Source organism: Ursus maritimus, unplaced genomic scaffold, assembly GCF_017311325.1.
Source record: "Ursus maritimus isolate PB19 unplaced genomic scaffold, ASM1731132v1 scaffold_19, whole genome shotgun sequence".
Lineage (NCBI taxonomy): Eukaryota > Metazoa > Chordata > Mammalia > Carnivora > Ursidae > Ursus > Ursus maritimus.
In genome coordinates, this window is record NW_024424341.1 from 44,269,019 (window position 1) to 44,287,908 (window position 18,890).

General features: G+C 39.4%; 1 long non-coding RNA gene across 1 annotated transcript in view; it reads right to left on the reverse strand.

Moving 5' to 3' along the window:
* The window catches only part of LOC121103330, a 28,647-nt gene extending 17,482 nt beyond the window's left edge, over positions 1–11,165 (reverse strand). The window contains exons 1-2 of the long non-coding RNA XR_005835496.1: positions 10,123–11,165; positions 9,343–9,403 (exon numbers count right to left, since the gene is read on the reverse strand). This is a non-coding gene — a long non-coding RNA (uncharacterized LOC121103330). The remainder of the gene's footprint in view (positions 1–9,342; positions 9,404–10,122) is intronic.
* Between the last annotated feature and the right edge of the window lie 7,725 nt (positions 11,166–18,890).

Below are 18,890 nucleotides of genomic sequence, written 5' to 3' on the forward strand. Positions count from 1 at the left end.
AAGAAGAAATCATGAGGAAAAATTAAAACTTTTGACCCAATAAAGAAAATATGGCATGCTAAAATTTGTAAGAGGCAGCTGAAAAAAACTACATAGAGGGGAGGGAGATTTCTAGCTTCAAATTCCTGTATTACAAAATTTAAAAAGTTATCAAAATCAATGATCTAAGAAAGAAACTATTTAAAAAGTGCATATTAGGGGTGCCTGGGTGGCACAATGGTTAAGCGTCTGCCTTCGGCTCAGGGCGTGATCCCGGCGTTCTGGGATTGAGCCCCACATCAGGCTCTTCCACTATGAGCCTGCTTCTTCCTCTCCCACTCCCCCTGCTTGTGTTCCCTCTCTCGCTGACTGTCTCTATCTCTGTGGAATAAATAAATAAAATCTTTTTTAAAAAAAAAGTGCATATTAAACCCAAAACAGAGAAATTATAGAGTGGAACTCAGTGGAAGAGAACAGTAGAGATACAGAGAAAAATCAATTAAAAATTAATTCGTTCTACAGGAAGAAATAGAAAATTTGAATAGACCCATTACCAGCAAAGAAATTGAATCAGTAATCAAAAATCTCCCAACAGGGGCGCCTGGGTGGCACAGCGGTTGGGCATCTGCCTTCGGCTCAGGGCGTGATCCCGGCGTTGTGGGATCGAGCCCCACATCGGGCTCCTCCACTATGAGCCTGCTTCTTCCTCTCCCACTCCCCCTGCTTGTGTTCCCTCTCTCGCTGGCTGTCTTTATCTGTGTCAAATAAATAAATAAAATCTTTAAAAAAAAAAAATCTCCCAACAAACAAAAGTCCAGGACCCAGTGGCTTCCCAGGAGAATTCTACCAAACATTTTTTAAAGAGTTAATATCTATTCTTCTCAAACTGTTCCAAAAAATAGAAATAGAAGGAAAACTTCCAAATTCACTCTACGAAGCCACCATTACCTTCATCCCAAAACCAGACAAAGACCCCACTAAAAAGGAGAATTACAGGCCAGTATCCTAGTGAACATGGATGCAAAAATTCTCAATAAAATATTAGGAAGTTGAATCCAATAGTACATTAAAACAATTATTCACCACAATCAAGTGGGATTTATTCCTGGGCTGCAGGGATGGTTCAATATTTGCAAATCAATCAATGTGACATACCACATTAATAAAAGGATAAGAACCATTCAATCCTGTCAACAGATGGAAAAAAAGCATTTGACAAAATATAGTATCCATTCTTGATAAAAACCCTCAACAAAGTAGGGATAGATGGAACACACATCAACATCATAAAGACCATATACAAAAGACCCACAGTTAATATCACCCTCAATGGGGAAAAAAATGAAAGCCTTTCCCCTATGGTCAGGAACAAGACAAGGATGTCCACTCTCACCATTGTTATTTAACATAGTACTAGAAGTCAAAGCCTCAGCAATCAAACAACAAAAAGAAATAAAAGGTATCCAAATTAGCAAGGAAGAAGTCAAAGTTTCACTATTTGTAGATGACATGATACTCTATGTAGAAAACCTGAAAGACTCCACCAAAAAATTGCTAGAACTAATACATGAATTCAGCAAAGTTGCAGGATATAAAAACAATGTACAGAAATCTGTTACACCATTATAAAGCAGCAGAAAAGAAATCAAGGAATCAATCCCATTTGCAATTGCACTAAAAATCAGATACCTAGGAATAAACCTAATTAAAAGATCTGTACTCTGAAAACCATAGAACACTTATGAAAAAAATTGAAGATGACACAAAGAAATGGAAAAACATTCCATACCAATGGATTGGAAGAACAAATATTGTCAAAATGTCTATGCTACCCAAAGCAATCTACACATTTAATGTGTAATCCCTATCAAAATACCACCAGCATTTTTCACAGAGCTAGAACAATCCTAAAATTTGTATGGAACCACAAAAGACCCCAACTAGTCAAACCAATCCTGAAAAAGAAAAACAAAACTGGGGGCATCACGATTCCAGATTTCAAGCTATATTACAAAACTGCAGTCATCAAGACAGTATGGTACTGACACAAAAAAAGACACCTAGATCAATAGAACAGAATAGAGAACCCAGAAATGAACCCACAACTCTATGGTCAACTAATCTTCAACAAAGCAGGAAAGAATATCTTCAACAAATGGTGTTGGGAGCAACATGCAGAAGAATGAAACTGAACACTTTCTTACATCATACACAAAAATAAATTCAAAATGGGTTAAAGACCTAAATGTGAAACAGGAAACCATCAAAATCCTAAAGGAGAACATGTCTTTGACATCAGCCATAGCAACTTCTTACTAGATATGTCACTGGAGGCAAGGGAGACAAAAGCAAATATGAGCTACTGGGACTCCATCAAGTTAAAAAGCTTCTGCACAGTGAGGGAAACAATCAACGAAACTAAAAGGCAGCCTACAGAATGGGAGAGGATATTTGCAAACGACATATCTGATAAAGGGTTAGTATCCAAAAATCTATAAAGAACTTTTCAAACTCAACGCCCCAAAAACAAATAATCCAGTTAAGAAAAGGGCAAAAGTGGGGCGCCTGGGTGGCACAGCGGTTAAGCGTTTGCCTTCGGCTCAGGGCGTGATCCCGGCGATCTGGGATCGAGCCCCACATCAGGCTCTTCTGCTATGAGCCTGCTTCTTCCTCTCCCACTCCCCCTGCTTGTGTTCCCTCTCTCACTGGCTGTGTCTATCTCTGTCAAATAAATAAAATCTTTGGAAAAAAAAAAAAAGAAAAGGGCAAAAGATACGAAGAGACATTTTTCCAAAGAAGACATCGAGATGGCTCATAGACACATTTAAAAGATGCTCAACATCACTCATCATCAGGGAAATACAAATTAAAACCATGATGAGATACCACCTCCCACTTATCAGAATGGCTAAAGTTAACAATATAAGAAACAAGGTGTTGGTGAGGATGCAGAGAAAGGGGAACCTTCTTGCACTATTGGTGGGAATGCCAACTGGTGTAGCCACTCTGGAGAACAGTATGGAGGTTCCTCAAAAAACTAAAAATAGAACTACCAGCAATTACACTACTAGGTATTTACCCAAGAATACAAAAATACAGATTCAAAGGGGTACATGCACCTGATGTTCATAGCAGCATTATTAACAATAGCCAAACTATGGAGACAGCCCAAATGTCCATCGACTGATGAATGGACAAAGAAGATGTAGTGTGGGATGCCTGGGTGGTTCTGTCGCTTAAGCAGCTACCTTCAGCTCATGTCATGATCCCAGAGTCTTGGGATCGAGTTCCCCATCAGACTCAGTGGGGAACCTACTTCTCCCTCTGCCTACCGCTTCCCCTGCTTTTGTATGCTGTCTCTCTGACAAATAAATTAAATCTTTTTTAAAAATTAAAAAAAGGGGGGCCCTGGGTGGCTCAGTCATTAAGCATCTGCCTTTGGCTCAGGGCGTGATCCCAGGGTTCTGGGATCGAGCCCCACGTTGGGCTCCCTGCTTTGCTGGGAGCCTGATTCTTCCTCTCCCATTTCCCCTGCTTGTGTTCCCTCTCTCGCTGGCTGTCTGTCAAATAAATAAATAAAATCTTTAAAAAAAAAAAAAAGGAAGATACACACACACAATGGAATATTACTTTCCACTCCATTACTTTCAAAAAGAATGAAATCTTGCCATTTGCAATGACATGAATGGAGCTAGAGTATGTTATGCTAACTGAAATAAGTCAGTCAGAGAAAGACAAATACCATATGATCTCACTCATATATGGAATTTAAGAAAGAAAACAGATGAACATATGGGAAGGTGGGAAAGGAAAAAAAAGGAGAGAGGGAAACAAACCATAAGAGACTCTTAACAATAGAGAACAAACTGAGGGTTGATGGAGGGAGGGATGGGACAGATGGATGATGGGTATTAAAGATGGCATTTGTTGTGATGAGCACTGGATATTGTATATAAGTGATGAATCACTTAATTCTACTCCAGAAACCAATATTGCACTGTTAACTAAAATTTAAATGAAAAAAAATTAACTGGTTCTAAAAAAAATTCTTTGGAAACATTAATAAAATTGATAAACCTCTACTAGATTGATCAAGAGAAAAGAGAACACAAAATTACCAATATCAGAAATTAAAATGTGGACATCAAAATTAGTTTTAAAAAGCAGATATGGGGCACCTGGGTGGCTCAGTCAGTTAAGCATCTGCCTTTGGCTCAGGTCATGGTCTCAGGGTCCTATGATCAAGCCCCAAGTCGGGTCCGGCTCCCTGCTCAGTGGGGAGTCTGCTGTTCCCTCTGCCCCTCCCCCCAACTCGTGACCTCTCTCTCTCGTGTTCTCTCAAATAAATAAATAAAATCTTTAAAAAATAAAAATTAAAAAAAAGAGGGGCACCCAGGTGGCTCAGCTTGTTAAGCGTCTGCCATCAGCTCAGGTCATGATATCAAGGTCATAAGATTGAGCCCCATTTCGGGCTCCCTGTTCAATGGGGAGCCTGCTTCTCCCTCTCCCCCTTTCCCTGCTTGTGCGCATGCACGTGCTCTCTATCTCACTCTCTAATAAATAAATAAATAAAATCTTTAAAAAAAAATAAATAAAGAGGGACTTTTACAGCAATAGAAGCCCCTCTCAAGAAACAAGAAAAATCTCAAATAAACAATCGTACCACCTTTAGGAGCTAGAAAAAAAGAATAAACAAAACGCAAAGCCAGTAGAAGGAAGGAAATATAATAAAGATAGGAGCAGAAATAAACAAAATAGAAACTAAAAAAGCAATAGAACAGACCGTTGAAACCAGGAGCTGGTTCACAGAAAATATCAACAAAATTGATAAACCTTTAGCAAGACTCATGATTTTTTTTAAAAAGAGAGAGAATTCAAATAAAATTAGAAATGAAAGGAGAAATAACAACTAACACCACATAAATAAAAGATTATAAGAGAATCTTATGAAAAATTATATGTCAACAAATTGGAAAACCTAAAAGAAATGGATAAATTCCTAGAAACACATAACCTCCCAAAATTGAATGAGGAAGAAACAGAAAATTTGAGTAGGTTTAGAGGAAACATAACTCAACATAATAAGGGCCATATATGAGTAACCCACAACTAACATCATACTCAACAGTGAAAACCTGAAATCATTTCCCCTAAGATCAGGAACAAGATAAGGGTGTCCACTCTCAACATTTTTATTCAGCATAGCATTGGAAGTCCTAGCCACAGCAATCAGACAACAAAAAAGAAATAAAAGGCATCCAAATTGGTAAGAAGTAAACCTTTCACTATTTGCAGATGATGTGATACTAATATATAGAAAACCTGGAAGACTCCATCAAAAAACTACTAGAACTGATAAATGAATTCAGTAAAGTGACAGGACACAAAATCAAAATATAGAAATCTATTGTACTTCCATACACTAATAATGAAACTGCAGAATGAGAAATTTTAAAAATGGTCCCATGTATACTCTGAAAACTATAAAACTCTGATGAAAGCAAATAAAGACGACACAAAGAAATGGAAAGATATTCCACGCTCATGGACTGGAGGAACAAATATTGTTAAAATGTCTATACTACCCAAAGCAATCTACAGATTTAATGCAATTGCAATCAAAATACCAAGAGCATTCTTCATAGAACTAGAACAAATACTCCTAAAATCCATGTGTATGGAACCACAAAAGAACCCAAATAGCAAAAGCAATCTTGAAAAAGAACAAAATCACAGGAATTACATCTCAGATTTCAAGATATCCTACAAAGCTATAGTAATCACAACAGTATGGTACTGGCATAAAAACAGAAACATAGATACATCAACAGAACAGAACAGAGAGCCCAGAAATAAGCCCATGGTTATATGGCCAATTAATCTTTGACAAAGGAGGCAAGAATATATAATGGGAAAAAGACAGTCTCTTCAATAAATGGTATTGGGAAAACTGCACAGCTACATGCAACAGAATGAAACTGGACCACTTTCTTACACCATACACAAAAATAAATTCAAAATGGATTAAAGACCTAACAATGAGGCCTGAAACCACAAAAATCCTAAAAGAGAACACAGGCAGTAATTTCTCTGACATTGGCCATAGCAACATTTTTCTAGATAGGTCTCCCAAGGCAAGGAAAACAGAAGCAAGAATAATGTATTGTGACTGAAGCACCTGGCTGGCTCAGTCAGTGGAGCATGTGGCTCCTGATCTCAGGTTGTGAGTTTGAGCTCCACACTGGGTGTGGAAATTGCCTAAAAATAAAATCTTTAAAAATAGTACTTTATCATACCAAAGTAAAAACTTCTACACAGCAAAGGAAACAACAAAACTAAAAGACAACCCACCAAATAGGAGAAGGTATTTGCAAAATGACATATCTGATAAAGGGTTAGTATTCAACATATATAAAGAACTGATACAACTCACACCCAAAAAACAAATAATCCAATTTTAAAAAGGGCAGAAGACATGAACAGACATTTCTCCAAAGAAGACATACATACAGATGGCCAATAGAAACATGAAAAGATGCTCAACATCACTGATCATCAGAGAAATGCAAATCAAAACTACAATGAGATATCACCTCACACCTGTCACAATGGCTAAAATGAAAAACAAGAAACAGCAAGTGTTGGTGAGGATGTGGAGACAAAGGAACTCTTATGCACTGTTGGCTGGAATGCACACTGGTACAGTCACTGTGGAAAACAGTATGAAGGTTTCTCAAAAAATTAGAAATAGGCTCCTGTGTGGTTCATCAGGTGGGCGTCCAACTCTTGATTTTGACTCAGATCATGGTCTTGGGGTCATGAGGTTGAGCCCTGTGTCGACCACCCTCAGTGGGGAGTCTGCCGGAGATTCTCTCTCTGCTTATCCCCCTGCTCATGTTCTCTCTCTCATAAATAAATCTTTTTTAAAAATTTTAAATAGAATTACCATATGACTCAGTAATTCCACTACTGGGTATTTACCCAAAGAATACTAATTTAAAAAGATATATGTACCTCTGTGTTTACTGCAGCATTATTTACAATAGCCAAATTATGGAAATGTCCATTGATAGATAAAGATGTGGTGTACACACACACACACACACACACACACACACACACACACACACACACACACAGGAATATTACTCAGCCATAAAAAAGAAGGAAATCTTGCCATTTGCAACAACATGGTTAGATCTAGAGGGTATAAAGCTTAGTGAAGTAAGTCAGTCAGAGAAAGACAAATACCATATGATTTCACTCATATGTGAACTTTAAAAAACAAAACAAACGAACAAAAGGGACAAACCAAAAAACAGATTCTTAACTACAGAGAACAAACAAATGATTAACAGAGGGGAGGTGGGTGAAGGGTTGGGTGAAATAGCTGAAAGGGATTAAGAACACACTTACCTTGATGAGAAATGAATAATGTAGAGAATATGAATCACTATATTTTACACCTGAAACTAACACTGAATGTTAATTATACTGGAATTAATTTTTTTTTTTAAAGAAACGAAGGAAAATAGGTGAGAGTGGTCAAAAGGTACAAACTTCCAGTTATAAAATGAATAACTCCTAGGGATGTAATGTATAGCATGTTGATTATAGTTAATAATTTTATTGTATACAGTATTTGAAAGTTGCTAAGAGAGTAGATCTTAAAAGTTCTCATCACAAGAAAAAAATTTAACTGTGTGGTAATGGGGACACCTGGGTGGCTCCGTCAGTTAAGTGTCTGCCTTCGGCTCAAGTTGTGATCCCAGGGTCCTGAGATCTGTCTGCCACTCCCCTGCTTGTGCTCTCTCTCTCTCTCTCGCTTTCTGGCAAATAAATAAAATCTTAAAAAAAAAAAAAAAAAACACTGTGTGATGATGGATGTTAACTAGACTTAGGAGATAATTTCACAAAATATATGTATATTGAATTCTGTTGTACACCTGAATGTTATATGTCAATTATGTCTCAGTTAAAAAAATGATAGTAAGAGCTATGGAGAAAAATTAAATAGGACAAGGGTGATAGGAAGTGCATTGTTGAGATGCTATTCTATACAGGGTGGTCAAGGAAGACTTTTCCAATTTGGTGATGTATGAGTTAAGTCTTGAAGAAAGTGAAGGAGTAAGTGATACCAATATCAGGAGTAAGAAAACTCCAGGCAGGGGAATCAGCAAACTCATATGCAGAAGGGTCAGAATTAAGTTACCAAAAAAATTACAAAAGATAAAGTCAGGTTAACAGTGAGTCAGGTTAACAGAGAGCCAGATCACATAGGACTACACAAACAACTGTAGAGACTTTGGTTTTTATTCTGAGATGGGAAACCACAGAAAGCTTTAAGTCAAGATGTGACATAATCTGACCTACATTTTGGAAGAATCACCCCGGCTGCTGTGTTAAGAAGTAATTTTAGGCAGGCAATGGAGGAAGCAAAGACCAGTTAATAGGCTACTGCACAGATAAATGAGAGAAGACTGTGGCCTAGATGTGGATCAGCTGAACTTTTGCATGCAAAGGCTTCCAACTTCTGAACTGCCCTCTCACCTGGGCATACGTGTTAGTCACAATGTTGAAAATGCGTATGCTCTGTCTCAAGCACAGTTTCAATTAACTGCATAAAATGCTCTTATAGCGGTAATTACTTAAAATTTCCTTATTTATGAAACTCGTTTTGGCTATTATCTCAAAGACTGTCCCAAGGTGTTGTTTTTAGATCTATCCATCTTTTTTGTAATCCTTAGTATCATTAGTCTCTTTCCCTTTAGAAGTCAATGCGGGACATGGATTCTAGGTTGAGTACCCCAATGAGGACCATCTGAGCATTTAATTCAAAACAAACTGGAAACTCATCCAAGTGTTTACTCACAGATTACCTGGTAAACCCGGTTCTATTGTATAGAACTCTTTGATCAAGCCCCCAATCTCATTTACACTTCAAAAATACTGCCAAAGTGAAAGATCTTATCACTTACGTGGACTGAGACTAACCAGCACCATTCCATAAATTGCACAGCTTTCAATACCAGGACTGTGGTGTGTGATGTTACTACAAGGTAATCTTATTTCCAACAATTCGGTTATGATAAAGGCTCTTGTATTTCCCTCACTAGACCAGCAGAGATCTTAGCAGAGATTTGGCACACAGAAGAAACTGCCAAATTCATACTAAGAGGGAAGGGATAGATTAAAAAATTGAGTCTTTGGATCTAACTCCAGGCCCCATATCCAAATGAAAAGTACTACGGACAAGGTTTGTTGAATGGGTTTTTGGTAGTCAGGAACTCTCAGAAGAGGGAAAAAATTATGCTCTGAAAAACAAGAACTATTTCAGGGAAGAAAGAAAAAACCCCAAAGCACCTTGATCTTGGCCTGTGGATGTTCAATAATCATTCTTTATTCTTCCTCTTAGCAATAGAAACTGTAGAAAGACAGAAGAAGAAATTGATGAGATACTGGCTTATCCTGGAATTCCAGTTGACCGGGTTGGAACACATGCTTCCTCCAGTCCCTCACTGTCCCCACACACGTACAAAGTAAAGTCGGGGAAGACTATACAGTCCAGCCTAATGTAGTTACAGGAAAGGCCTAGAATCTGTCCTGAGCTCACAGATGTCTCCTGGATAGAGTGGTGAGTCACACCTGCAATTACAAAACCCTCCACCCCATCACAATCTCATACACAACCCGCAAAGGGGTCACACTAGTCACACCTGCACAGCCACAGACACCTAATACCACACAGTCACAGACCAAAACACACACACACACACACACACACACACACACACACACGGTGCCGCACACGTTCCCAAAATCACACACACACACCCCTCACCGCGGGACAGTCCCAAACTGCACAATCACCGGCCCTCTACATCCCTGTGAACGACGGTGCAGTCATACAGTCACAGTCGCATACCCGCTGGGACCAAGATGGACCCTACTCCATCACCACCCTACTCCATCACCACATACAGTCACAATCACACAACACGACGACACGCGGTAACAATCACAATTAACCTCTCTCCCCCTCCCCCTCCTCCTCCTCTTCTCCCCCCCCCTCCCCCTCCTCCTCCTCCTTCTTCTTTTCTCCCTCTCTCTTTTCAGCCCGCTCTGGACACGAAATGCTCCTACCTGAACTCCTCACCCTAGTCGTTTCCTAGTTCCGGTCTGGCCCAAACTGGCTAAATCGCACGGGACTCCAAAGGCCCCGCAGCAGCTAACTCGGGGAAGCCAACGGTCCCGCCATTCTGCAAAGCGGCAGAAATCCTGAGGAATATAGCGTTCGCCTGAGGAGTCCCCTGGAAAATGTAGTCCGAAAGCGGACTGCAAACCTCCGGGTTCCTCTCAGCGCGGAAGCTGGGCTCGTGCTCATCTACCGCTTCCCCCGGACAAACAGAACGGCGAGATCCGACGCGGAGCGGCTGGTAGGCGGAGCTGCTTGGCGGGATGGAACCGCCTTGCCTACAGCTGCCTCAGCCCCGGCAGCTCGAGCGTCGCGGTAGGGACGGGACGAGACTCCGGGCTCGCGGCCGACGCAGCCTCGAGCCGCAGCGTCTGTGGGAAATGTAGTCCAGGCAAGAAAAGCAGCCACTCAGGCCAGAACGCGAGCGGACACCTGGTCCTGGCCACGGGAATCCGACCGGCGGCGCCCGGGAGATTTCTGGAGGTTCTTGTTCGCCCTCTGCATGCAAAGGGATGACATTTCATCTTTGTCGTGAGTGCAATCTTCGGTCCGCTCAGCGCTGAGGGTGAGAGTGAAGGTGGGACCTGTTCATCTCTTTCTGGACCGATTGGAGGTGGCGATAGGGAATGAATCACGGTCTTGCAGGGGGAAGTGGGGATGCGGCCAAGGGACGCCCTCAGGTGAAGAAGGCGGCTGGGCAGAGGCGAGTCCGGAGATGCTGCGTTGTGACCGCAGGTGTAACAGGGTGAATACGTGAATATGGGTCATCTGTTTGGGAGAGCAGGATTGTATTGGTGTATCACCAGTTAACCCGTAAGCCTCATCCGTAAGATGGTAAGAAGCATCTTTCTGGAGCATCAGTTTTCTTTGAAAGTTGACAGGAGAAAAAAGTAACCTATTATATGGTAGACAACATAAAATGGGTTTTTATGTTAAAATAGACATGTTTTGGGGCGCCTGGGTGGCACAGTGGTTAAGCGTCTGCCTTCGGCTCAGGGCGTGATCCCGGCGATCTGGGATCGAGCCCCACATCAGGCTCTTCTGCTATGAGCCTGCTTCTTTCTCTCCCACTCCCCCTGCTTGTGTTCCCTCTCTCCCTGGCTGTCTCTATCTCTGTTGAATAAATAAATAAAATCTTTTAAAAAAATAAAATAAAATAAAATAGACATGTTTAGTATGGATTAAAGTGCTAATTTAACATGGTTTTAAAGCAAGAAAGAAGATTACAAAATAGTTGTTATGAGATGTTTGAGTTTATCAGTCGAGATCCTCAGATTTAGAAACACACTTTCTTATGTACATTTAATGAAACTACTAAATTATTTAAGTTTGAATCTACCGCCTATTTGTTTTCTGTTTATTCCACCTGTTCACAATCTTAACCTTTTCAGGGTACAGGTTAGTTAGTTTGTACAATGTTCTTCAATTCGGGTTTACCTGATGTTTCCTCATCATTTATACATTATTAAAAAGATTTATTTATTTATTTATTGAGAGAGAGAGAGCGAGAGAGCCTACAAGTGTGTGGAGGGAGGGGGAGAGGGAGAGAGAGAGAATCTCACGCAGACTCCCCGCTGAGCACATAGCCGAGCATGGAGCCCCACGGGTCTCAGTCTCAGGACCCATGAGATCATGACCTGAGCTGAAACCGAGTCCCACACTTAGCCGACTGAGCCACCCAGGTGCCCCTCATCATTTGTACATTTTGGGGAATACCCTATAAAAGTGATGCTATGCTATTATCAGTTTTTCCTATCTGGAGACACACAATGTCAGTATGTTCCATTATGTGTGATGTTAATTTTTATTACTTAGTTTAAATAGTGTCCATTACTTTCTCCACTGTAGAGTTAATTAATGAGTCTGTTGCATTATTAATGAATTTTTAAAAAAGAAGCCAGCTAGCAAAGGAGTTTGGGAAATGCCATTTTCAGACTCCCAGTCCCAGCATTAGAGAAACCTATAGAAGGTTCCATGTGGGACTGGAAAACAATAGGTTGATAACCAAAACATGATCATCTTGCGAATTTCCTTCACCTCTGCTTATTTATTTATTTGTTTTTCTTTTCCAGTAGTGCAGTCACCCCCTGGTCACCAGAACTAGGTGCTTCAGAGGTGTGCCCTGTGTGGGCTGCCTATGGCCCTCTGTTATGGCTCCTGCGGACAGCTGCCAGCGCGATGGTGGGCGGGGCTGACCACCAGCCACCCTAAAACCTAGAGTGACTATTGCGGGTTCACTGGTGAGCAGAACTTGCCCTAGGGCTGCCCAATTAGAGGCCCACCTGTAGTTGCGGACCTTCACCTCTTTCTTATGTTGGATTACTGGTTTCTGGAGCTGTATCTTCTTTTATTCTTGGTTTAATCTCTCCCATAGCACCTTGAGAAAGGTTAATTTGGAGTAAAAATTTGGGGTCCTTACTAGTCTAAAAACGCCTTTGTTCTACCTCTTTTGGATGATAGCTTAACTAGGTTTGAAATTTTAGATTAGACATCGTTTTCCCTTAGAATTCTGAGAGAATTATACCAAAGCTTACAGTTTTTTATCTTAAAGTATGACGACAGTTTGATTTGTGTTTTGTTGTTCTTTCTCTTTGGAAGCACTTAAGATCTCTTCATACCTAGTTTTCTGAACTTTCACAAAGGTGTGCTTTGGAATGGGTCTTTTTTGTGAATTGTACAGGGACCTCTTTATTTTTGAAGAATCATGACCTATATTTCTAGAAAGCTTGTATTTGTTCTCTGAAAGTTTCCTCCATTCTGTTTGCTCCCCTCTCTCTTTCTTGAACTCCTTTTATCTGGATATTGAAATTCTTAATTTTATCTGTTCTCTTTTTCATCTTTTATTACCTTTTTTTCTTTTTCTTCCTACAACTGAGTGATTTCCACAACAATACTTCCCATATCTGCTATTAAATTTTTAATGATAGCTATCTTTTTAATTTCAAGAGCAGTTTTTATAGTACATGTTATTTGTTTCCTTAATATAATATCTTATCTCTCTGTGGTATTGTGGAGGTTTTTGGTGGGTTGTTTTTGGTTTTTTGTCTTTTTCTGTTCCTTACATGTATCCATTTCCATGGCAATTCTTTTTTTCATTGTTTTCATTTGTCTTTCATATCACGATTTAAATTAACATGTTACATTTTCCCTAATTTACAGATTAATAGCTGTCCTTTCATCTTTTCTTAATAATGCACTAAAAAGATGACCGTAGGGGTGCCTGGGTGGCGCAGTCGTTAAGCGTCTGCCTTCGGCTCAGGGCGAGATCCCGGCTTTCTGGGATCGAGCCCCACATCAGGATCTTCCGCTAGGAGCCTGCTTCTTCCTCTCCCACTACCCCTGCTTGTGTTCCCTCTCTCACTGGCTGTCTGTCTCTGTCAAATAAATAAATAAAATCTTTAAAAAAAAAAAAAAGATGACCGTAAAATCTATATATGATGAGGACTTGTCAACTTTCGAGCTTCATTACAGAACTATTAGTCAAGAATTCAGACATTTCTTTGTCAGCCTCAAAATGTTAGTATTACAGGTTTTCTCCTGGGCTGTTCCATTTCTCCAGAGAAGAGTCTTCTCATCTCTTGAATACCAGAATTTTGGAGGTCCAGCAGTAATGAGGGCCCACCATTTATTTAAACCCCCTGATTCAGGGTGCCTGGGTGGCTCAGTTGGTTAAGCATCCAACTCTTGATTTAGGCTCAGGTCACAATCTCAGGGTCATGAGATAGAGCCCCATAGTTGGCTCAGTGTGGAGCCTGCTTAAGATTCTCTCTCTTCCCAGCACCCAGAGGACTCAGTCAGTTAAGCATCTGCCTTCGGCTCAGGTCATGGTACCAGGGTCCTGGGATCCAGTCCTGCATCGAGCTCCCTGCTCAGGGGGAAGTCTGCTTCTCCCTCTCCCTCTGCCCCTCCCCCTACTTGTGCTCTCTCTATATATCTCTCTCAAATAAATAAATCTTAAAAAAAAAAAAAGATTCTCTTCCTCTGCCTCTCTTCCTCTGCCCCCTCCCCCACTCATATGCACTTTCTAAAAATAATAATAATAATAATAATAATAATAATAATAATTCCCCTGATTTCAATTTGGTGCCTTTCCCTGCCATCTGCTTTTCCTTTTTTTTTCTTAAGATTTTTTAATCTATTTATTTGAGAGTTGAAAGCTTAATTTAGACTTAACATATTATGAAAGAATCCCTGTAAGAAAAAAAAATGCTATGAATAGTGTAAGTATATTATAAATCATCCTATTTTGCAGTAACCCTTACTAATTGAAATCTGTATTAACAGGGATTCACAAATAAATTTCACCAAATATCTGAGAATACACTGTGGAAAGAAACCATATGAACTAACTTTCTCCATGTGAGAGCTTATGTTCACATCTTATTAGTCACTAGAGAAATAATGCAGCAAAGGAAACCTGTACATGTAAGGCTATTAGAAAACCTTTAGCCAGTTACTCAAACTGGAAGAATATGAGAAAATTCAAACTGTGGAGAAACTCGGTGACTATAACAAGTTCGGAGAACTGTTTTATCAGAAGCACAACTTCATAGAACATGAGAAAAGTTAAACCTTATGAATGTGAGAAAGCTTACATTCAGATGTTAAACCTTATAAGTCACCAGAAAATTCCTATTGGAAAGAAATCTTATTCATGTAAGAAATGTGGGAAAGCCCCTAGCCACAAACCAAATATCACTGACCATGAGAAAATTCATTTGGAATAGAAACCCTTTGAATGTAATCAATGTGGAAAAGACCTTGGTCAGAAGCAATACCTCACCAACAAGCATCATGTTGCTCACTCTGGAGAGAAATCCTACAAATGTAAGGAATATGGAAAATCCTTTAATCAGAAAAACAATCTCACTACCCATCAGAAAATTCATACTAGTGAGAAACCATTTGGATGTATTGACTGTGAGAAAGCTTTTATTCAGAAGTCAAGCCTCATTAAACACTAGAAAATGCATACTGGAGAAAAATCCTATACATGTAAAGAATGTGGGAAAACCTTCAGCAGCAAATCGAATCTCACAAAGCATGAGGAAATTCATATTGGAGAAAAACCTTTTAAATGTAAGGAATGTGGAACAGCCTTTAGCCAGAAGCAATACCTCATTAAACACCACAAAATTCATATAAGAGAGAAATTCGTTGAGTATAATAAATGTGGAAAATCCTCTCAAATTACATCGCTTATTTTACATGTGAGAATTCACACAGGTGATAAGCCTTATGAATGTGAGGTATGTGGGAACAGCTTCTCACAAAGCTCATCTCTTACTGTACATGAGAAGTAATACAGGTGAAAAACTCTATGGATGTAATCAGTGCGGGAAAGCTTTCTCTCAATTCTCAACTCTTGCTTTACATGTGAGAACACATACAGGTGAGAAGCCTTACCAGTATAGCAATCGTGGGAAAGCATTCAGCCAGAAGTCACACCACGTTAGGCATCAGAAAATTCATACTCATTAAAGATAATATGAATGCCTTGATAGCAAAGCTTTCAGTAGGAACTTACACCTCCTACACATCAGAGAATTCATCATGGGGTAAAACATTACGAATGTAGGAAAGCCTTTAGGAGGAGCTCAAAATACAAGATATCAGAACATTCTTATGAGGAGAAACATTAATATAATGAAAAGCCTGAGTCCAACAAAATTTTCAGTAAACATCATAGTTAATGCTGAACCTTTGGAAACATTCCCATTAAAGTCAGAGACAAGACATGGATGGATGCCTGATATCACCACAAGAAGTCAATATAATCCTAGAGACCAGAGCCAATGCAATAAAATGAAGAAGTATAAGGATTGAAAAGGAATACATATTTTCAGATGATATAATTTTTATATAGTTATTATTAAAACTTTGTGACATGCATTAATAGATATTAGGTTAATAGAATGGAATATGAAGCCCAGATAAAGATAAATTCTGTAAAGAAATTATGACCTAATTAAACAATGTTTTGGGTGATTAGTGCTTTTCTCTGTAGAAAGAGAGATTCCTACCTTATATCTTACATTGAAAAAAGGAAAATCGACTGTGAAAAAATAAATAAAAATTTAGGAAGACGACTTAGTATACCTGAATAGATTTTCCTGAACTATACCTCAAAACACCCTAGAATTTCTTTTTTTAGTATTATGCCTTGGAGAAACTCCAATACAATACAGAGAGATGTATACCATAATGTTCTTTGCAGTGTGATTTCTAGCAGCAGAAACTATTAGCATGATTTCTAGCAGCCAAATATTGGGAGTGAGAGGAATTTGAAATGCCTGTCATTAGGTAAAAGGTTGAATAAAATGTGTTATATTTATATGATGGAAAAATGTACAGCAATTTACCACAATGTATAAATAAGGAAAACCTAAAAACCATGATCTTGAGTGAAAAACAAATCAAGGGGCAGAGGATGCACATAATATAATAATATCTCTAATTGGAATAAAACAACATTAGATTGTATATTGGTTATGGGTATAGATATGTATGGAGAAGTATAAAAAAGGTTTGGATGATTATATGCTAAGTTCATGATGGTGATTGCCTTTGGGGACAAGGAAGGAGAAGAATGGGATAGGGGTGATGGTTAACAGAGATTTTGGCTTCATATCTAAATATGTATATGTTATTTAAAAACTACAAAGAAAAATAAAATATTTTACTTTTATATGGTGGTGATTCACATATTTGTCTTACTATTTTTTGTGTTTGTAAAGTTTTTCATAGTTGAAAAGGTGGATTTATATGACCAATAGAAATAATGTAACAGTGGTCTCCATTTCCAATCAGATACTAAAGGTATATTTTTTGAGAAGTTTTTATAAGCTGCTAAGTTTATTGAGCACCACAAACAATAAGCTTTGAAAGAATTGGGGGGGGGCGCCTGGGTGACTCAGTCAGTTAAGCATCTATCCTCGGCTCAGGTCATGATCCCAAGGTCCTGGGATTGAGCCCCGCAGCAGGCTCCCTGCTCAGTGGGGAGCCTCCTTCTCTCTCTCCCTCTGCCTCTCCCCCTGGATCGTGCTCTCTCACTCACCCGCTCTCAACTAAATAAATAAAATCTTAAAAAAAAAAAAAAAGCATGAGGCGGGGTGCTGGGCAGTTTAGTAGGTTAAGCATCTGCCTTCAGCTCAGGTCAGGGTCTCAGGGTCCTGGGATTGAGCCCCACTGCATTGGTTCCACGCTCAGTGGGGAGTCTGCTTGTCTCTGTGTCCCTTCCCCCACTCATGCTCTCTCTCTCTCTCAAATAAGTCTTTTTTTTTAAGTAAATAAGTAAATACCAGTAATACCAGTTCTTATTAAGTGGTCCTGGCTTCTGGCTGTGCCGTGGCCTTGATACACAGGCAGCTTCCTGCTCTGTCATAGAAAGAAAGCAGACCTCTCAGGCCACCTCCTCCACACAACACTTTCCCAGAACTTCTTTGGTCAAGCACCTCTTCCTTCCTCCCTACTCACACTTAATTGTGCAAGGAGTTTATCACCACGTATTGCCATGCCCTGGTGTGGCCACAGGAGGAACTCAGCCAAGCACTGGAGTGGCAGAGGGCTCTGTTCAAGAAATCCAGGGAGCCTGCAGCCCCCCTCAAAGACCATTCCACACATTCATCTTCTAACTAGCAATATGTCAAAGGGGAGCAGAGGGACAGATGGATAGACTAGCATTCACACGAGCTGTGGTTGACAGAATTCTGATTTTCCAAAACTCGTCTAACACAGTGGTGGATTGTGGTGATGTTAGTTGGGGTGGAAGAAGATTCATACCATGTATTTGTTTAGTGACCCCAAAGAATTTAAATTATATTATCATTTATATTTAATGATGATTAAATGCTCAGAAAATGAGTATCATGTTTTGATTCACAATTTTTACACCAAACCATTTCTTTGTTGTGTTTTGTTCTCTAAAAAACTCTAAGATTTACAACTCTATTATATTTGCATTTCTCATGCCTATGTATCCACAGGTTTTCTTTTGTCCCTTTCTTCTAAATCCTGAAAGAATTTGTCTTTGCAATCAATGATATGGTTTTTGAAGTGTCAGGGTTTTTTTAAAGATTTTCTTTATTTGACAGAGACAGCACAAGCAGACGGAGTGGCAGGCAGAGGGAGAGGGAGAAGCAGACTCCCCGCTGAGCAGGGAGCCTGGTGCGGGACTCATCCCAGGACTCTGGGATCATGACCTGAGCTGAAGGCAGACGCTCAACCAACTGAGCCACCCAGGCACCCCAAGAAGTGCCAATTTTTTAAAAATTAAGTTATAGGTAATACCAATGCTTCTTATAATTGTGAAGTTTTGGTAGTTACTCAAAATTGTTTGATTCAATTATAGGCAGTTTTGTTATTTAGTAGAGGAGAAAAAGAAGTTTTCTAATAGAACATGTTTCTGAAAACATCTAACTGCTTACTGTGTAAAATTAAATTACTTAACTAATTTATTAAAAATGAAATCAGAGAGGCAACTGGGTAGCTCAGTTGGTTAAGTGTCCGACTCTTGATTTTGGCTTATATCATGATCTCAGGGTCACGAGATCAAGCCCTGCACTCAGCACAGAGTCTGCTTGACATGCTCTCTCCCCTCCTCTGCCCCGCCCCCACTCATGTGCTCATTCTCGATAAATAAATAAATAAAATCTTTTAAAAAATGAATAAATAAAATACAAAATACAAAAATTTTCAAATACTCTTTCTATATTAA